Consider the following 14,865-nt stretch of genomic DNA (forward strand, 5'->3'; position numbering starts at 1 on the left):
AAGACATTTCTTTGCTCAGTGCTATTACTGCTCAAAGAGCCAGGCACTTCATTTGTTGCCCTGACCTTTTTCAGAATATATTTATCATATTATTTGCTTGTCTAAAATATATCTTCAGGCAGAGGGAAGCAGCCTCATCATTTTATTTTATTAAAAAGAAGGCCCATGAATTTTCCTTCTCAGTTTGGCTGTAGATATGAGGTGAATGCTGTGTATGCCCCTTGATACTGAGGAGAAGACTGAAATGCATGGGTAACGTTCAGGGAAGTGATGCTTAAGATGTATAACTGCAATAAGCTGGAGCAAATAAAGCTGATCTGCACACAAATATTCTCTTAATGAAAAGGCAGATGAAGGAAGGCAGATGAAGGAAGATTTTGCTCTGTTACAGATACATTTTTCAGGATCCTAAAGAGAATCACAGGCTCTTTCCATAACATTTTCTGTGAGACATAAATGCTCTAGAAACCATTCTTTCTACAAAAGACGCCAGCATGGATGGAACTGTGGGAAGTGGGAAGAATCTCCTTGTCATCAGCAGGACAAAAGACCCACGCAGAAGTGCTTTTTATTTGTAATATATTAACACTGCGTAAACATTAATGGGCCATGGGTGCTGGAGCCAAATCTTCAGGACCAGATCCAATGACTGCAGGTGTTACCCTGACAGTGCGTCCACCAGCTTCAGCACAAAGTCTTCTACTTGAGCAGCTCCACCATGCTGGATAGGAGAGCCTGGGGTCTCGACTCATACCCACAGACCTACTTTTCCTACACGACCAACTATCATCCTTTCATTCCTTTGCAACACAATTGCACAACCACAGCAAAGGTTTGTGCTCTCCATGACGGTGCTGTCAACAAAATGTCTTTTTGCATGGCTTGCAGGTCATATGCTCAGAGATCTTTAGTGGAACATGTCTCCAAGCCCACTGGTGGTCAAAAAGAGTTGGAACAACACTTAGGTATATGGTTTAACTTTTAGGTTGCCTTGTGTGGAATGAGGAGTTGGGTTCTGTGAACCTTGTGGGTGCCTCCCAACTCAGGATATTGTGTGATTCTATGTTTCTACTTTTCCCACTTCCCAATATGTGACTACAAGAATATTAGTGCAACAGTTTGGTGAAAACTTCAAGATCACTGGGTGCAAGAGATAAGAAAAGGACTTAGGTTATTTTTTGTCTTAGCTTTTAATCATTCTCAAAATACCAAATGACATTGCTCATTTACTATTCAATGGAAGTATCTGTTAGAAAGGAACAAAGAAGCTAATATTCAAACTCAAGCTGTCTTCCTGTGCATGTTACAATGGCTGGTTGGGTTTTTTTACAATCTGCCTTCTCTGCTCTTGCCAGTTCATCCTGCCTTGGAGGTCTCTACTCAGTTCTGTTAGTAACTGATCAATGGCCTGCTGGAGCCTGGATGCAAACCATTTGCAGGATGACCCCCACAGTGCCAGCAGTAGCAGATGGCCAAGGGCCAGCAGTGGGAAGAGGTGTCCCTTTGTCTGTAAAGAAAATCATAAGGCAGGAACAGTGAATCAAACCAGAGCTATTATCATATCTTAGGCAATGTTTTTAGAAGGACATTTATGTTGGAACTAGATGATCTTAAGGTCCTTTCCAACCCTAACTATTCTATGTTGAGAATAGAGAGATCTCTTTTTCTTTTCCCCTCCTGAGGATGTGTGTTAAAACGTATAAAAGTTGTGGCTTTTTGTATTTTTTCATTTGCAAAGTTATTCTCAGAGGAGGGCTTTTTACGCATGAGCCTCTTCAGTACAAGATCTAACTAGAGGGTACTTAACTCTGCACCTCCAGTGAAGAAGGCACTGTTTGTTTTATAGGAGGATGCAATTGCAAGGTTTAGATTTTTCCTAACAACTCAGTAGCTGCATTACAAATAAGACCTCCACTTATATTGCCCATATTTACATAATCTAAATATCACCAAAGAATGTAAGCTGCAAGAATCTGGGCATAAAGATGTCAGAGAAGTTCCTTTATTTCACTTTTTGCAATGCATTAGAAAAACCCAGTCATGCTAAACTGTTCTTTTCTGCATATTACATTTTAAGCACAATTAACATTCAGGGTTCAAATCTGGAAAAGATTCAAAGAACCATTTCTGTCGTGGGCTTCTTTGAATTCATTCTTTATGCATCATCTGTAACCACTAAATCCTCAGTATTTGTCTCGTGTATGTACAAAACTGTAATTGCCCCATTGTGAGCCAAACCAATGTTTTCATACAACACAGAGTACTGAGATGATACTCATTATCACATTAGTACTGATTGTGGATACCACTGAAATAGCTTTCATTAAATTAACCACTTGAGGAAACAAGATGTCATCAGACTTGTCAACATGACTTATTTCTGTAGGATCTGTTTGTAACCTCATGGCTTGCAAGAGATGAAGCTGAAAAACAAGAGAATTCTATCTGCAGCTAGCACCACACATCTGAAAGTATACCTTGAACTTGGGCTTCAATCATGTCTGGATCTGTTATGGCAAGTTTAACTGCAGTGTAGCCTTTTGGGCCAAATCCTATTTCAGTAAAATTAGTGGCTGTGATAGTAAAATGAATGTATCTGAATTTGAGCACTGAGGATCACCTGTGCTTGAGTATGACTTTTCCTTTTTTTTTGGAAAATGTTTCTCTCTATAAGCACAAGTATTCCTATTAACTCCACCTGCAAACTTTTCTGGTTGATACTTTCCCTGCAGTGAGCTGTAACTTTCACATAATTGAGTGAACACATCCATATTTGTTTGCAGAGACAAATATGAGAGAGATATTGCAGAGACAGCTTATATCCCATGTTTAGAGCTTCTTAACCTAAACAATTGCAAAAGGGGAATTTAAATGTTTCCAGTGTCAATCCCAACTGTACTTTCAGGGATCTTCCTCCAAAGGTATACAAAGCACAATGTAGCTCCTTAAAACTCAGTATGCTTCTTTCCAAAGAGCCCACCTGGTGATGCGGGGACATGAATGACTATTAATACATTCACTGCTTCATATTTTATCTCCTGAAAAACTGCATATAACTTGGTTGACTTTGCAGTTATTGTAGTGGATACTAATACTGAGGGGTTTTATTATTGTTATTTAAATAATGTTTTATGTAATAGTGTTCCAGCATGTCAAATTCTAAGCACATTCCTAGCAAGGAGCCTCTGTAGCTCATAGCTCCTCCTCTCACAGCTTAGTTGCTTCAGTTGATGCTGTGACTGCCATTACAGTGACACTTTCAGAGCATCACTCAAGCACATTAATGCAGCTCTAATTACTGATATGGTTACTCTGCCAATATAAAAGCTCCACTGTACCATCCAGATAATTCTTCACGGGCATTTATGTTTATGTATTCACTCACAGCACGAAATCACTTGACCTTTAGTAAAGTTTGTTGCTTTATCTCTCTGTAGCACACTCTATATAGTTGTCTCAAAATTTATTCCTCACAGGTCTAAAAGCCATCATTTCCACTGCCTTACTATGAAAACCTAAATGTCTGATCTGGGGGTTGAGTTGACTTTTTCATTCTTGTTTTCCCCTGCAGCTTCTTTGGAATATCAGGATTCTGATCTGCCTCCAACTCCCAAGCAGTTAAATACTACTTTGGGCAGTCTTTCTGCTTTTAAGGGTATGATTTCAGTTTGCTTGTTCTGAGACTCTTGCAGCACCAGTTGTTATATAGTATGGGTAGATATAACTTTATATTTTCATTGGAATCTCACTCATTTATTCTCAATTCTGCAAGTACTGGAAGCTTAACATGTCATTAGTATTCCCTGAGGTCTTCTGAAAAATATCAGCTGAATTATTATAACACAAGGAAAATGGGTACCTCTCAAATTTGTCTCAAGTTTCCTTCCTATTAGGGCACGCAAACTATGCGAAAACTTCATTTTTGGCTTTAGCCAAAAGCAGTTGCACATAGAGCTGAACATTAGTGAAAACTAATTACACCGTCCTTGGCTTCCTGGCAGTGGAAGAAAAGAGGAGTTATCAGAGGAGGATGAGCCAAGAGAATGACCTGGTTTTCCAACGTCGTGCACAGGGAGAGACATAAGCCGTGGCTGATGAGGAATGCTAATGGTATCGTGCAGCTGGCATCTCACGCTACAGCAAGCAGCCGCAGTGACAGCTTGGTACCGCCATCAGAAGAAATCTGCACCCATCTAGTGGGAAGCAGAGCTGCGTGCTTTCTCATCAGTGTCCTAAGGGGTTTCACTGCAGCACTTTATTACTACCTTTATTTTATTCTTCACTCACTGGGTCATTAAGGATGCCGTCTGAATGCGCAATTTAGGTCTCCCATATGAGACTCTGACAAGCAGAAATAGTACACAGGCCCACAGCTTTGTGGTATCACTGTCCCACAGTTCACCTAAGGTGTGGTAGAACGAGACAATTCGATCCATGGACAGCAGCAGTAACCATGTCTGCTTACAATGATTTATGGCGGAAATTCTAGCTGACCTCATCACAGCCCCATCGCCCTCCTTCTCCACAGCTCCAGGTTCTCTCCAGATCCCCTAACACCCTTTTCCCATGGTAGCCCGCCAAGGGCTGGCTGGGGAGACAGCAGTGCACACTGTGGCTACTCCAAGCCATGGCTGTCTGGCTAAACAGAGCAGATGATCACTGACATCCTGCTGACACCTCATCTCAGTGCAAGGGGCCACTCTGCTGCAGAAAACAATGATGAATCAGAATGTGAGTTTCTTCCAGTGCCCTCCCACCAAAGATGACTCTGTTTGCTAAATAAATCCTTTCTACTTGGAAGAAAACACCTAAAGGCAAGACCTGCTGGAGGGAGGACTTTTAACGTGACTTCTGAGAAAAAGACAGGTACTACTCTGGAGAAATGCAGAGACTTTGGAGTGCTAAAACCACAGAGATGTATCCGGCTGGAGCCAAGGGGAAGGTATAGTGAGTATGATGGATTGCCTTTGCTGCAAGGATGGACTGCTACTGTCAGTATTGGTATCCTTCCCTCAAACTGAATAAAAAGCATCTGCCTGCCACTTTCTGGTGTTTCTGCTGGAAAACTGAAGTTTAGAAATATATCATCTGTCAAAAATATTTATGAATCTTGCTGTGATAAATGCAAGGGTGATGAATAAGTACTATGCAGTTTTGCGACAGAGAAGCAGAGCTTTCTGCTTCAGGCAGCTTCAGGCAGCCCCAGCCCAGTCATGCAGAGTTTGTTGAGGGCTCTTTGATCTAGACAGAGAACCTCAAGGAAGTGTTATCCCAGCTAAAAGATTGTCAGCAGACAGGATGTCATCTGGATGACAGAAATATTCTTCTGATTAGAATTTAGAAACCAGACAGCTTACAGAGACAGCGACGAGACAGAGATTTAGAGTGAAGCGTACCAAACACAGCAGTGTCTTAACTGTGGTCCTGCAAGTGGAATTACCCGTGTCAAATCTCCCTGTCGTGGTTGCTGTTTTCATTCAAGGTGAACCGATGTATGAACACATTGTATGGACAGCAGAATAAGAAGGATGATTTGAATGCCTGGTCCATTTTTCTCCCCAGGAGTCATAGAATCATAGAATAGTTAGGGTTGGAAAGGACTTTAAGATCATCTAGTTCCAACCCCCCTGCCGTAGGCAGGGTCACCTCACACTAAACCATGTCACCCAAGGCTCTGTCCAACCTGGCCTTGAACACTGCCAGGGATGGAGCATTCACAGCTTCCTTGGGCAACCCATTCCAGTGCCTCACCACCCTTACAGGAAAGAATTTCCTCCTTATATCCAATCTAAACTTCCCCTGTTTAAGTTTTAACCCATTACCCCTTGTCTTATCACTACAGTCCCGAATAAATAGTCCCTCTCCAGCAACCCTATAGCCCCCCTTCAGTTACTGGAAGGCTGCTATGAGGTGTCCACGCAGCCTTCTCTTCTCCAGGCTGAACAGCCCCAACTTTTTCAGCCTAAAATGCTAACATGCTCTTACATCCCCATTTCTACATAGTCCTTAGCAGGAAGGATAATACATGGTTGCAAACTTAAGATTTTACTGAGAACAACGTGGTAATTGGGGTGGTATGTTTTCTGAGTTTGCCTTTGTCCCTAGTGATCACCTCCTCCTATCATCTTCAGGGAGATCAAACTGTCGAGAAGAAGCATCCTCTGCACAATAAGGAATACGAGAACATAAAGCTCAGAAAATGGGGGAAGGTACTAGGATCAGGAAAAAAACCATGAGGAAATAGATAAATAGAAGGAAGAAACATTTGGGAAAATGTAAGAAGACTTAGAGATGTGTCTGTGTGTCTGGTGGGGCTGCAGCCAGGTGCAGATGGGAGGAAGTATTGGGAGAGTGAAGGAGGTTTAGAAGGGGGTAGATAAGTGGTAGGGTGTGACTGGGACAGAGCACCCCAGTGTTGGTGGCCCAGGGCCTGGCTTGTCGTTACTAAGGTAACCACAGAAAAGATAATTAAATGCCTCCTTCTATAACCCTTTATGTTAAGAAAGGAAAAATTTTTGTCTAAATAACAACCAGAATTTGCTGTGTTTGCATTATCTTGAAACCAGGAAAACAATGAAACTAAGGTGGAACAGACCTGTCCTTTGATGATAGGAGGAAATTCAAATATGAGTGAAAAATATGAAGATACTACTTTTTTAATAAATCTTACAGTTGAATTTCTAAATTCCCTGTGGCAATTTTGTGTTGCTCCTTTTTGTTTTATTTCTTTAAAGACTTGAGGCTGTTAGGGTAGTGTGGCATGTTAAAAAACTCAATGCTTTTTCCGCTGTAGAAGTTGACTCTGCAGGAAGACTGCCCAGAGTCTTGGAGATCTAGTATTTTATGCGTGCCCTGCTTTTACCACCATGGAATTTCAAAATTGAAATATCAAAGCCGACATTCACAAGGTAGCTTTAGTACCTTGAAGAAATGGTAAAATTTGGGCAAGCCATTTTTAGTTAAGTGCAGGCACTTAGGTTTTCAGGCAAGGAAGGAAAAGGGGTGGTAATGGAAATTCAGAGTGCAGAGCAGTTGAGTAAGCTCCACAGCAAGCAATGTTGCAGTATAAGGGCTAACAATTCATAACATCAAATATTTGTATTGTCAGGGACTGCCTCACTTCATTAATTTGCAATTACCATGATAAGCTCATGATAAATTGGGGGGGGGGGGCAAATAATCATTGTCCTGTTAACCATTAGAAGAGGGATTATGTTAAAAATGCCATAAGAACATTTAAATTCAGACATTTTTCTTAAGGTTATATATTCATTAGGTGACTGTAAATCACTAAGAGGCAGCATAATTAAGATTTATTTAGTTATGTAATGATGAGAAATACATAAAAAATTCTTAGAGTTTAAGATTTCTTTGTGAAAATGATGACTTGGGAATTGACAAGGATTTATTAGATGAAAGTCATTCATGGAATGATTTTTTTCTAGACTTTAATATCTCCTTTTGAAACTTATCAGTTTGGCACAGTTTAAGATATGTTACACATATTAAATGCAAGAGTATTATTATAACCATTAGCATTGGATAATAAATGGTCTGTTGTAAGAAATAATTTAGTATATCATCAAAGCAAATAGTGGTACTAATTGCATTCCATTTATCATTGGCCATGTCAAATCTGGTGTGGCATTTAAATGCAGACTGTGTCTGAGAATTAAATGGAAGTCACTGACATTGATTATGCTTATGATTATGTTTACATGCAGCAAAATCTCAGAAACACAGTGCCTAGATATTATTATAATCATTCATTTCAACTCTGCTTCTATTACACAAAATGGTAAATATTTCTTAGGTTTCTGAGAGTAAACCTCAGCCCAAATCCCCGTTCCATAACTAGAAAAATATCAGGATGTCTTGAGTAAAGGACCACGTGGGAGGTGGTAACCTTAAGCACACACTGCTTTAGGCATTGTTTTCAAGTGCAGCTACCTCTCCCTCCAGCTCCAGTGGTACCTGAGCTGATGTGGGCATCCATCTCAGCCAGGGGAGAGCAGCAGCTTCCCAGATGTTGTGCTGGGTCCCTGCCCCACACTTCCAGGCAGTGGAGAAGGGGAAACAAATTCTAAATTATGTAAGAAAATTATACAAGAAAATTAAAACAAGAAAGTTTTATTTGGTTGGTTTGTTATTGTTTTGTTGTTTGGTGGGGGTGGTTTTTTTTGTGGTTGATTTGTTTGTTTGTTTTTTGGTTTTAATGAACAGCGTTATACATCCCTTTGGAAAACCATCTTTGACACACACAAAAAAAATATCCAAATCCCAGTCTCGGAATGCCCGGCAAAGTTAATGGCCCATGACTACTTTCAGTGGTGTTTTTCATGAGCAGATGCAGAGTAAATGGGCAGGGAGCAGCTACTGCACTATGTTTACTGGTACCAGTAACTGCTCCTCAAATCAGACCATCTCTCCTCATTGCAATGGTTGAGCTTGCTGGGGCTGGATGGTTTGCCGGTTTTCAGTCCCCTGGCCTGGAAGCTCTCTGCAGGGGCATGACCCTGGCCTGACACCATTGCTGGGACCCCCAAGGACTGCCTGGGCCTGAAGGCTGAGCTCAGCTCAGTTCAGTGGCTCTCAGCAGCTCAGTCCTCCTGCTCCATCTGCAGCCCCACACAATGTCTTCCCTGGGATCTTGCCTTGGGGTTTTAGAGATGTTAAAATGAGTTGAGATATCCTGGCTTAGCACTTAAATCTTCTGGTTTGAGCGTGCACACTGGGCCGAAAGTTCTTGCTGCTGAAACCAGGCATGACAAAGAGGATCAAGTACTAACCAGAAGTACTGCCCCAGCCTTGCCTGGTACTCACTTCATGTTCGGCTTTCACTTGCATTTCGAGCTGATTAGATCTGGAAGGTACTATTTTGACCCACTGCAAGGAAATGGAGTGTAATAAAAATAACCCAGCCCCGGCTGCTTTGCTTTGCTGACCTTCCTATTGCTCCTGCAAATCTGGCTGGCAATAGCAAAGCCCAGGGATAGCACTGCCATGGTGTCCTGAGCAGATGATATCTGTAGCTGCTGTTTCATTTCCCAACAATGTTATGTCTGATTTGGGACATATCCCCACATTCTTCAGCCAGGGATGGCTAAAGTCCTAAATGAGATCAGGGGTCTTAATGCCAGCAAAATTAAAAAGGGATTTCCTTCCCTGTTTTTGAGGACCACAGAAAAAGAAATTGCAAGCCACAAATCTTAGAGCTAAGGGCCAGTCCCTAGAGGGAAAGAGCAGCAGGTACATAAACACAGTTTTCTAGAGGTGAAGCTCAGACTTGGTTGCATGCAAATAGGGTCTCAAAAGCATGTTGACAGACAACCCATTTGAAGGCCCCAGATACCAACAGCATCACTACTGTAGTGGTCTAATGACCAAATGCAGAGGTCCAGAGCCTGTTCATTACTGTAGATAAGTGACATGGATCCTGCAGATCCTTCTGTATGCCCTTAACTGTGTTACATTGGTAATTATTCCATGCTGGTCACTACTGCCAGCCTATCATCTATGGGGTTTATGGGGCAAAAAAAATATTCTTCTTGAAAGAGCCTGTCAAATTCTAAGTGAAAAATGCACGTGTTAGAGAAAATGCAGGTGCAGGGAAAATGAGTAGTGCATATTTTATTCATCTTCCTCCTGCTAACACTGGCAACACTATTAATGCAAGCAAAGTAAACAGAATTTATCTTATATGGGTCAAATATTTTATTTCAAATGTATTGTCACTTGCTTTGAAGATAGTGAAAGATTTTGCTAGGGTTTTGTCTAAGAGTCCTGCCCTTTTCACCCTGGTGGGAAAGGCCTCTGCTTTGACTTGTGGTTCTCTCATCCCCAAAATGTGTGAGACAACATCATCAGTGACACAGAAAAATGCAGGTGCACATTTGGAGGCATCACAGACAGCACTGGAGTGCAATCTCAAGAGAGCACTTTCCTTCTCACTGCTCTTGAATGACAAGGGGAGATCACCGCCACCTCTCAGAGCTGGGAGGGTGATGAAAGACATTGGCAAGTGGGAAATGCTTCTCCAGGGGTTAGCTGGAAATCTTCCTCTTGAAGACTGACAGTCTTTACTCTTAACGAAATGCCCCACCAGCCATGGAAGCTCAGCAAAGATAGAGGCTGCTGGGGCACACTATGTCTAGAAATCACCAGAATAACATGTGCGTGTTCTGGAGCTGTCCAGCTGTCCAAAGCTGGAAAGTGACTGACAAGAACAGCTAGCAAGCTAAGCAGCCTCAAACCACTCTTAATTATTGCATAGAGCTGGGACCATATTTAGGGAGGGCTACTTATGCAAGAACTGAGAATAAACATCTGGGAACAAAAATTCCTTGCAAATGCAACAAAAAAACAACCAAGAGAGTATTCATTTGGAAAAGTTAATAAAAAAAAGAATTTCCCTGTTTGGTAACCACCAGTAACAGCACACAATATGTTTATTTTTAACCTCCTTGCCTGGTACACAGACCACTTTATCCCGCTTCAGTGTTTGGACTGTTGTGTTTTACGAGTTGATAGTCTTATCGCTGCTGACTAGTTCAATCTTCTGGGAACCAACACCTCCTGTTTATCTGCAGAGGCAAGCCCCGTACCTCTTCTCAGATCCAGAGATATTTGTAATGAGTAATGAGAACAAAATACATACGTTCCACAGAAGCCCAGCCCTCAGCCTACAGCTGATCCTTCAGGTTTTAGTGAGGAGCCATGAGACATGGGTAGCAGGAACTAGAATGGGTGTGATTAACACACAACTCAACATCTATCATGTAATGAGCCCAATTAATTTCTAACCTGGGCTGAACTTGGGCACATTTCCTAACACTAAAAAGTCCATATCATGTTGCAGATACTTAAAACTTTCCAGTTTTCTTTACCAGTTCATGTGGAGTAGGCATGCAGGTGGCTAGACTCTCAAATAATGCTCATATTTGAATATTCTCTTCAGTAGTCCTTATTTAGTAGCTCAAATATTTAGTTGACAGACATTTTCTTTCAGTCTCTGCCCACCCAGTCTAGATTTTTTTGGAGGTGAAAACATTCTAGCATTGGATTTAAAGGAGCTTATGGTATTTTGCTGGCTACTCCTAAACCAAGACTGAATTTTTTCCTCCTTTTTCCTTCCAGCCTTGATTTTGTAAAACAACCCAAATTTAATTTTATTTACTTGTGATATCTTTAGTGTTTTGAGCTAGTGATTCCATTAATTTTGTGTAAACAACTTAGCACAAGTATGAGATCTATTCTGTAACTATTCTCCATAGAAATTACACTTAAACTCACTCTTCCGAAGCCAAACTAATCCAAACTGAAAAGCTGGGACCTTATTTCTGCCTCAGTTGTTTTGATTCAGCAAACTGCTCAGTAAATATAGGTGAGAGGCAACTGCTCCGTATGAGTTAAGGCAGAGATGACTCTCCTCCCACCACCTCTGGGCTTTTAATGATCATGAATCATTCCTCCAGCTGGTTATCAGTATTTCTGTCAACTGGACAGGAGAAACTCCAGTGTGCAGCAATGAAAAGGGTCTGAAGCTCAGAGTATCAACTGACATTACTTCCATGAAGTCCTATTTATATAGATTGTTTTACTAAAAAGAGGGACTACTGGAGCTCTAGTACTTCTACAGCACTGTGGGCACGAGGGGTTCAGAGCTGTCACAGCCTTCATTTTCCTTTCCTTGTGCCTCCCTGTGCACAGGCGTTCCTGCCCTAAGCAGCTCAGACAGAAATATAATTTGGACTGATTCTTTCCTCGCACTGCAACAGCTGAGTGCTCTGGCTGGATGGCCACACAGCATTAACTACACTGGCACCAATTGCCACTGCATGTAAGAAGAGCCAGAACAGGGAGCATATTGTCAAGTTCAAGCATTCAGAAATGGAAACAACCTTTTCCCTACATCCAGAGGTGGACTGCTATTTGTATTTGTCTTCTGTTGTGTTAGGTTTTCAGTAGCTAGGGACATTTTAATCTCAATGGAAGATGAAATTCCTGTGTAATCACCTAATTCCTGCACCTGAGGCATTAAGAAAAAATACTGCTGCAGGAGTTGGCAGCAGTGGGGGAAGAGGAAGAGGAGATGGAGAAGGAAATAATCTCATTCTCTCACTGCAGGAGTGGAATCCGACCCCGCTGCTGATGCCTGGTGATAGAGGGTGCATCAGAGAGGGGGAGGAAATGGAAGAACCAGAGGAGAGAAGAGGTAGCCTGTAGGAAGACATAAAAAGAAGGAAATACTTGGAATTAGCAGGAAAGGTCACTGGGCTATGCAGCTTCAGACATCTGTCCAAACCAATCTGAAACTCCTGACCGCTGGGTTGCCTCACCAGCGAGTATTTTTTTGCACTCTAAAAGATGAGGTGGGGAAGAGCGTCCTTCCTGCTCTGGTTTATCTGCGTCATAGGAATAACACCTGATTTTGTCTACATCCAACTGTGAACAGTGCTGAAAAGGAAGTGTGGAGGCAAAAAACCAGAAATGTGGTAGAAGTGCCTCACAGTTGGAAGTAAGGGGAACTCACGGCTGGACACATATTTTGTGGTCTGCTGCCTTTTTATCTTTGGGGAACAAAATGCAGATTGTTACTCTAGTAATCTATGAAATGTGGATATGGAGCTGTACAAGGTTAGGAATCCAAGTACTAAAACTGAGGGTAGAGAAATGTTAAAGAGGCAGAAGAAAATTTTATGTTAGTTTTTTCACATTTTCCCTCTCCAGACAAAACAGGACTGTTGTCTTGTGTAGCACTGTACTAAAAATATACATATATTGAGCTGTGGCATTAGTTTTCTAGTTCTGCATTAGTATCACCAGTGGTAGTGAAAATACTGTATAAAGCATTCACCCATCAATTTGTGTTCATTTTGTGTACAGTGATTACACAGTTCAATCTTGTACTGTCCCAAACAGTGTGCCACTCTGTTTTTTTTTTTTTCCCATTAGATTTAAGAGGATGAAGTTTATGTTACTGTTGTCAAGTGTTGCTTCCTCCATACGAGCAGGAAATCCTCACTCCCACCATACATTTTAAAATAGCTGACAGTGCCCCCAATTAATTGCATATCAAACTGAAGTTCTTCTTCCTGTCCTACGTGACTGTCCTCCCCTCTTAAATAGTCCACCTGTTTTCTTACTTCTGGTAAGAATATTAAAAACATCCCCTACTTACCAAAATAAAAACTCTTTCGGGAAGATGAATGTAGATGAGGAGGCAGTAACTATTGTGTCAGTTATATCACTGCTGGGATATCTTTGGATATTACCATCAGGAGATGTCTTAGAACACAGATAAAAACCAGTTCATCATAGAACCAGTACTGACTTTGTCTTTTCCCTGATGGATCACTTTTTGGCTGCACCTAAATGCCTCCAAACTAGTCAAGTCTTTTTTCTAGTTTAAATCCCTTCCAAAAATGTGTTTTAAAAAAATCTACCTTCCTAAAGAATACAGCTTTCTGGATTGCTCCTCTGTGTATATCACTGTAACATGTGCCCTCCCCTCTAACCCTTGTCCTCCAAGGACAACCCTTCCTCCTTTCATTACCTGTTAATGATTCACATTTATTGTGCATTGTCCAAATCTCTCTTCCTGAGTCTCCATAGATTTTGCGGTTTGGGTTGGAGTTTTTTTTGTTTGGTTTAGTTTGTTTGGTGTTGGGTGTTTGTTTGTTGGTGTTTTCTTTTGTTTGGGGATTTTGGGTTGTTTTTTTTTAGTATACTCTTGATTCTTCCTCCTGCACTTATATTCTGGAATAGGAACCCAAATAAAGGGTGCAATACAGATCACACCTCAGAAAAGAGTGATGTAAACCACTCCATTTTTAGTCCTCAGTGCAAGGTTTGCTGCAAGTGTATGTGAGAAGTCTTCTGACTTTCTAATCAACGTGCCTGCTTTGACTGACTTCATCCATAACCTACTAGCACTGTTACCAGGAAAGACTGCAGTGAGACTGCATATATTTATCAGTTCACTTCCTCCTCATCTAAAATTATTGGCAAAAGGGAAGGCGACAACAGATGAAAAGAGTAGACAAGCTCCATTCCTGCATGCTGTGAAACCTCAGTCTCACTTTTTTTTCTGGAGATGACAGGTGTGTATCTATTGTCCGTTATTCCGAATTCTGTCTGCTAGAAAATTAAACAAACCCAGCTTTGCTTTGGAAAAAAAAAATACACAAACTGTATGAACACACCTTTCTAAAAATAAAATTAACGTGTCCTGAGATGAACAATTACTTTTCTGAACAAGTATATCATTTGCTGGTCTCAGTGAACTACATTACTATGTATTTTATTGTCCAGAAAGAATTTTGATTACTGGAATGAGTTCTTAAAGAACAGCCCTGTGTGGTTTTATAAGATTGACATGGCAGAGTGGGGGTGGCAGGTCAGGGTGCATCCTCAGCCCCACCATGGGACAGTTCTGTTACCTCTGACTGAGGCACTTGATGTCTGAGTGGCTCTTTTCTACTTGCAGCTGGCGCTTCCTCACAAAGGTGTTATGAAAGTACTAAAGGCTTCGGGAAATGCTGAAGGTGTCCCAGTGCTTCAGCAAAATTCCATTAAATATGTGGGTCAGCTAAATCCTTCAGTTCAAGTGCTTATGTAAGTACTGTAAGACACACGAAATTCACTGAGGCTGCCAGGTATGCAGTGTGATTAGAGCTTCTACTGAGCATTATTAACAGATTAGCAATGCTCAGTGAATCAGTGCAAATTATTCGGATGCTGTTAACTTGGGGAACCAGACTCCTGGCTGGCCACTAACACTTGGCTTCCCTTCCCACCTGCTCAGCTATGTAGTGACACAGGACGATGAGTCTTGGGTTTGTGGAAACCATCCCTGAAACACAG

General features: G+C 41.4%; 2 long non-coding RNA genes across 2 annotated transcripts; one reads left to right on the plus strand and one right to left on the minus strand.

The window, feature by feature from the left end:
* Nucleotides 1–1,171: 1,171 nt before the first annotated feature.
* LOC133266591 (uncharacterized) lies at nt 1,172–14,789 on the minus strand. Its single transcript, XR_009742450.1, has 4 exons — nt 13,801–14,789; nt 13,181–13,287; nt 12,122–12,219; nt 1,172–1,507 (listed from the first exon to the last, which is right to left on the minus strand). It is a non-coding gene; the product is annotated as an uncharacterized LOC133266591 (long non-coding RNA).
* LOC133266592 (uncharacterized) lies at nt 11,578–12,220 on the plus strand. Its single transcript, XR_009742451.1, has 2 exons — nt 11,578–11,919; nt 12,127–12,220. It is a non-coding gene; the product is annotated as an uncharacterized LOC133266592 (long non-coding RNA).
* Nucleotides 14,790–14,865: the final 76 nt, after the last annotated feature.

The sequence above is a fragment of the Pezoporus flaviventris genome, unplaced genomic scaffold (genome assembly GCF_033815535.1).
Source record: "Pezoporus flaviventris isolate CSIRO_AGI_PZ_B2104156 unplaced genomic scaffold, CSIRO_AGI_Pfla_v1 ptg000007l, whole genome shotgun sequence".
Classification (NCBI taxonomy): domain Eukaryota; kingdom Metazoa; phylum Chordata; class Aves; order Psittaciformes; family Psittacidae; genus Pezoporus; species Pezoporus flaviventris.